Genomic DNA, 5,062 nt, shown 5'->3' with positions numbered 1-5,062 from the left:
CCTCGCCCAGCGCCCCAGGCTGAGCAAACACGTCCCGCCACCGGCTGGCTCCGACCCCGCGCCGCTGGCGATCCCCCAGGCAACTCGGCGTCACGAGAACCAGCACCCCGGAGACCCGGCGCCTCGCCCTCCCTCTGCGTCCCCTGGGTCCCGGCCAGGCCCAACAATCCTTCCCTTCCCGGTGCGCCGCGGCCCCGCCGGGCCTCCAGCGCGTGCGAACTAGGCCCCGCTGGGAGCCCGGGCCGCGCAGCCCACCTCGCGCGGAGCCCGCAGCCCCGGGGGAGGGCAGCCGAAGAGTCTCTTGTTTACTGGGCCGGGGAAGTCCCCGCCTGGACTCGCTTCCCCATTTCTCCGGTTCCCTTTCTGCTGGTTACTCGGCCTGAGGGGAAAGGGTGGCAACCCGCTGATCTACACTCCCCCCCGGCCCGCCCTGCGCCCGGGGCAGGGATTAGGGGTGGGGCGCGGACTGCCAGGGATCGCCAAACTCGTGGAAAAGTCCCCGGGCCGCAGGAGGGGCAGGGTTCGGAGTCACGGCCCACGCGTCCCGCAGCGCAGACACCGCGGGGGCCGGGTTAAATGCTGTACCTCGGGGAACAGGAGCGTGAAGGCTAATTAGGACAAGTCGGAACAAGGAACAGGGACACGGAAAGGGGAGGCGCGCTCAGAGTTGGGCCGACTCTGGGGGGCAGCGTCGCAGCAAACCCAGGCGCGGGGTAGTCATCTCCCGGGCGACCTTTGCCCACCATCCTGGGTGGTTCTGAGCTCAGCCCATCGTATGAGGGGCGCGCACAGTGGTGTTCTCACGCACACTTGGTGGCCTGGGTGCTGGGGAAGGACCACGCGTGCAAGAGCGGACGCGCGGTGTGTGGTGCGTCCACGTGTGCAAGCTCGGGGCGAGGAGGGGGCGCAGCGGGCGTGACAAAGGCGGACTTTGTGTGAGAGTGCGCCTTCCTCCAGCCCGGAGCAGCGAACTGTGGCCGGCGGGTGTCTCACGGGGGAGCCCGGACGAAGGTGACAAAGGCCAGATGGACGCCACGGAGAGACGCACCCAGGCGGCCCCCGCGCGTATCTGTGCGCCCGCGCGCTAGAACATGCGAGGAGGGAGGGTCCGCCCGCGAGGTGCGCCGGGTGGCACCCCCAAACTGCTTTCCGGAGAGAAAGCCCAGTCCAGAAAGTGAGCGCGCGTGAGTGTGCGCGCGCCCGCATGCGGGGGCGTGGCAGTAAACAGCAACAACTCACTTGCCAGCGCTGCCAGAAACTCCCGATCTCCCTCCTGGGCCGGAAAGTGCGACTCGCCGGAGCCTGGAGGTGAGTCGGAGGGGGAGGACTGGGCGGGCTTTGTTACAGTGTAAACCGATTGCACATACCTGGAGCTGCGGTCGCCCGATAAGCGCCTGAATGGAGGTGATGTCACGGTGATGCAGGCGCGGGCCCACCCTCGCCGAGAGACGAGTCGGGCGCGGGGAGAGGCCAGCACGAGAGCGAGCGACCGAGCTCAGCCAGCTCAGCCGGGGTCCGGGGAGAGGCAGGCCCCGCGTCCCAAGCCCCTGCCTGGGCCCCGCTACCCCAGGCCAGGCCAGGGCTGGGCCTGGCCCCGCGCCCTGAGCCGAGTCCCTCCTACCTCCGCCCGCGCCCCGCCTGGGGCAGGAGTCGGCCCCAAACGCCGCGCCGTAGCCCGGCCGGCGGCGCGTCCCAGGTAAGGGCTGCTGCCTTCCCTCTCCGTCCTCCCCTCGGCCGCCCGGAAGAGTCGGGTCGGGAAGAGTGAGCGAGGGCTGAGGCCGGGGGTGTGGAGAACCCGGGGGCGGAGGACACCGTGCCGACAGCGTTCAGTTACAGAAACTTTCCACACCGGACCCCACTGGGAACTCGGGGTGCTGGAAGTCCGTCGCGGCGCTCCGAGTGGGGGCGGGGGAGAACTTCCTGATGAGGGTCTCCAAGGGGCGCCCCCTCCAAACCCGCTCCACGGTCAATAGTGACTTTGGGCAGTTGTCCTTTCCGCCGCCCGCTACCGTGATGGGGAGGGCAGGTTTCTGTGGCCAGAGGGAACGGGGGAGAGAGGCTGGCTGGCTGCCGTGCGCCTTCTGCCCCGATGTCCAGGGTCGCGTCCGCGTAGACCCTCGGGGGAGGGCGGAAGGCGTAAAGAGGGCAGCCCTCAGAATCTTCCTGCCTGAAGTTTGGGGTTTCAGACAATCAAAGAGCCTCTACTTCTGGCAGCGTGGCTTCTAGATTCCCCCCACCCCCCAATGGCTTTTCCAGCCTCAGAGGTTGAGTAGCGCCCCTCCATCCCCGAACTGCAGTTTTATATCCAGGAAAACCCAGTCACAAGAGCTCCAGTCTTGATCCATAAAGCACAGGGACCAGAATATGTGGAAATATGGTTTTGTGCTCCTGGAGCCGCCCCCTTCAACCCCCCCCCCACCTCATGAGCCTTAATATGTGGCTGGGGGAGGGAGCGCTAGTGGGGGGTGGGGCACATTCCAGAGCAGACCCTTGGATTGGGACATCCAAGTTTCAGAGTGATCAGGGAATTTTGGCCCAAGACCTGACCCTCGGTGTGGAGGGCCAGGCTGGGGTTCCAGGATGCCTCCCAGCCCCTCAACCTGGATACTGAGGCTTACAGGCACAGGTATCTCAGGTCCCAGAGGAAGGAGGAGGGGAGGAGATGGGAAGGCTGTCCTTGGGGCCATCCATCTCTCCTGACAGGCTGCTGAGTGGTGACAGACAGGCAGGAAGGAAGATGCTCTGTGGCATTCCTGAGTGAGCATAGGTGCCTCCAACCGGGAGCTCTCAAGGGTCATGGCACCCTTGAAGGTAACCACCGGCTGTGGTCCGTGTCTTATTCTGTGCCCCTGAGCCTGGGAGACTGACCAAGTCAAGTGAAGCCCAGTATGCTCTTTACATTGCGGTTCTCAGGCCTTTGTGTGGATTGGGGGTGGGGGTGGGGGGTAAGGACGTTGGTTGCCCTGGAAAGGTGAGAGGGCCTGGCTGCCTCATCCTTGCTGGGCGAAGCCAGTCAGGGCTGGTTAGGCCTTGAACCCACTGGCACCCCTGAGGCCTCTCTGCTCCCCTGGAGAGGGAAAGAGGGCGGAAGGGGATTCTGGAACTGGATTGGGCTGAGTGGCTGAGCCTGGGGAAAGGCTGGTTTCAGAGGTGATTAAAAATATTTGTTTGACTGATTCCAGGGAGGTGAGGCAAAAGGGCCCTTTTGTCCAGAAGATAATCTGCAGCTGGGGCTGAGCTGCAGCCGTGTCTGAAAACTGGTGGGGCAGAAAGTGGGCCGGGACCCCTTCCACTTCCCTCCTTGGTCCCGCTGAGAACTGTAAAGCAGAAGTGCTCCAAAATCAAGGAGGCAGACCTGTGGGGTGGGGGTGGGGGGCACTGAGCCTGGTCAGCGAATGATTTTCATGATTTTCGGATGCCTACTGTGTTGAAGGCAAGGCGCTCAGTGCTGCAGGGGACGCTCCCTGTTCTCTATCTGCAGACCTTAGAGCTGGTGGTGGTGGTGGGGGGGACATGTGCACACATGATTCTCACGTGCAGGTCTCAGAACACTCAGCCTGGAAGTGCAGGCTCTAAGGACCCCTGGGAGGGAGCGTCTCCAGGCTGGGTCCATTTCATTGAAGTCCTTTCCCCCTTCATCTTAAAAGGTAGCATCAGCTGACTGGCTGACTATGGACTCCTGGAGGTCAAATTCTTCTGAGCTTCCTTCACTAAGTCTCCTGCTGGCTTCCAGGGGTCGCTGTCCCTGGCAGTGGACCAGAGCCAGGTCCAACTGGCCCAATTTCCCCAGCTGGGCCCGTGTGTTCTTGCCCTTCCATTTACCGGGGATCAGAGAAGTGAGACAGCAGGGTGGGAATGGTTTGTTTCATTGGGCTGGTAAGTTTCAGGGCAACTGGGCAGCACGGTGCCTTAATAGGCGAGGAGAGGTAGGTGCCTGTTTACTTCCTTGGAAATTCCCATGTTGGTGGGGCCAACAGAGGGGAAACTTGAAGGATAAGGTTCAGGACCAACAGCAAGTTAAGAGGAAATCGGGGTGAGAGCTGTGAAGCTTCTCCGGCCCTGGCCTAGTGCCTGGCATCTGACGGGGTACAGGCGGGTGTGGATCTGAGAGCAAGGTGGGTCAAGAAGTGACAAAAGGGTCACAGGGCTAAATGGGACCTGGTGTGTGGGTCCAGAACGAGTTACCCCAAGATGTGCCTCCATGGTGTGCAGATTGTTTTGAGCTAAACACAACTTTAGCCTAGCCACAGGCTCAAGAGAAACTTCTACCCACTCCTGCCTTAACTACCTAGGAGAACTTCAATTAGGGGCCTGGTCCATAATCTATTGTCAGAGATAACCTCTTTTGACCTGTCTATAGGGCAGGGCAAACTTCTGTTTACTAAAGATCTGCTCTTCTAATCATCCTGCAAATGAACTTCTGAAGCCCCCAAGGCACCTTACCTCATTAGCTCGGAATGTCTTACAGGCCCAGGTTCCCTTTCTAACTCTGAGCCTCTTGTGCTTGGGGGTGGGGGTGGGGCTCTGACTCCTGTATATGGGAGCTCCCATATATGTATGTATTTAATTTGGTCCTTTTGCTAATCTGTCTCATGTCTATTTATCTGATTATTAGACTGGCCAGAAGAACCTTGAGGGTAGAGAAAAGTTTGTTCCTCCCCCACACTGGCTTGGTGTTTTGTAATACATAGTGGTTAACAGATAAGAACTTGTATCATGGGTTTATTAGCATCCTTTCCCCCTATATCCAACCAGGCCTTACATTTTATTTTGGAAAGGATCTTTCAGATCTGCCCATTATGGCTTACCTTTGGTCTCGATCTTTAATCCAGGTGAATGTGCCCTCAACAAATCGATTTTCTGTGCTTTGGGCCAGACTCAAACCTTAAAGCACAACCCTGGTTATGCCCCCATTGTGCAAAAAACAGCCTTCAGTGGTTCCCCATGGCCGTTAGTATAATGCCCCATCCCTGTAGCATTTCTAATCTGACGTCAGCCAGCGATTTAGTTCATACTTGGTGAACTTGATGGAAGGTCTTCTCCATTCTGTCTTTTCTGACAC

At 59.9% G+C, this 5,062-nt stretch overlaps 1 protein-coding gene across 5 annotated transcripts in view; it reads left to right on the top strand.

Moving 5' to 3' along the window:
• GPRC5C (G protein-coupled receptor class C group 5 member C) overlaps positions 1-5,062 on the top strand; it is a 29,879-nt gene that overhangs the window by 12,498 nt on the left and 12,319 nt on the right. Inside the window, exon 1 of one of the 5 annotated variants that reach the window (XM_019650958.1) lies at positions 510-1,308. The exons of 2 other annotated variants lie outside the window; for them this stretch is intronic. The gene's annotated coding sequence lies outside the window, so the exon portion shown is untranslated. Of the gene's footprint in view, positions 1-509; positions 1,309-1,339; positions 1,697-5,062 lie in introns of those variants that run through there. 2 more of the 5 variants (XM_019650955.1, XM_019650956.1) reach the window with 2 other exon arrangements.

The sequence above is a fragment of the Hipposideros armiger genome, unplaced genomic scaffold (genome assembly GCF_001890085.2).
Source record: "Hipposideros armiger isolate ML-2016 unplaced genomic scaffold, ASM189008v1 scaffold_150, whole genome shotgun sequence".
Taxonomy (NCBI): Eukaryota; Metazoa; Chordata; class Mammalia; order Chiroptera; family Hipposideridae; genus Hipposideros; species Hipposideros armiger.
The sequence above is the reverse complement of the archived record's forward strand: the minus strand, read 5'-3'. Positions and strand labels throughout refer to the sequence as shown.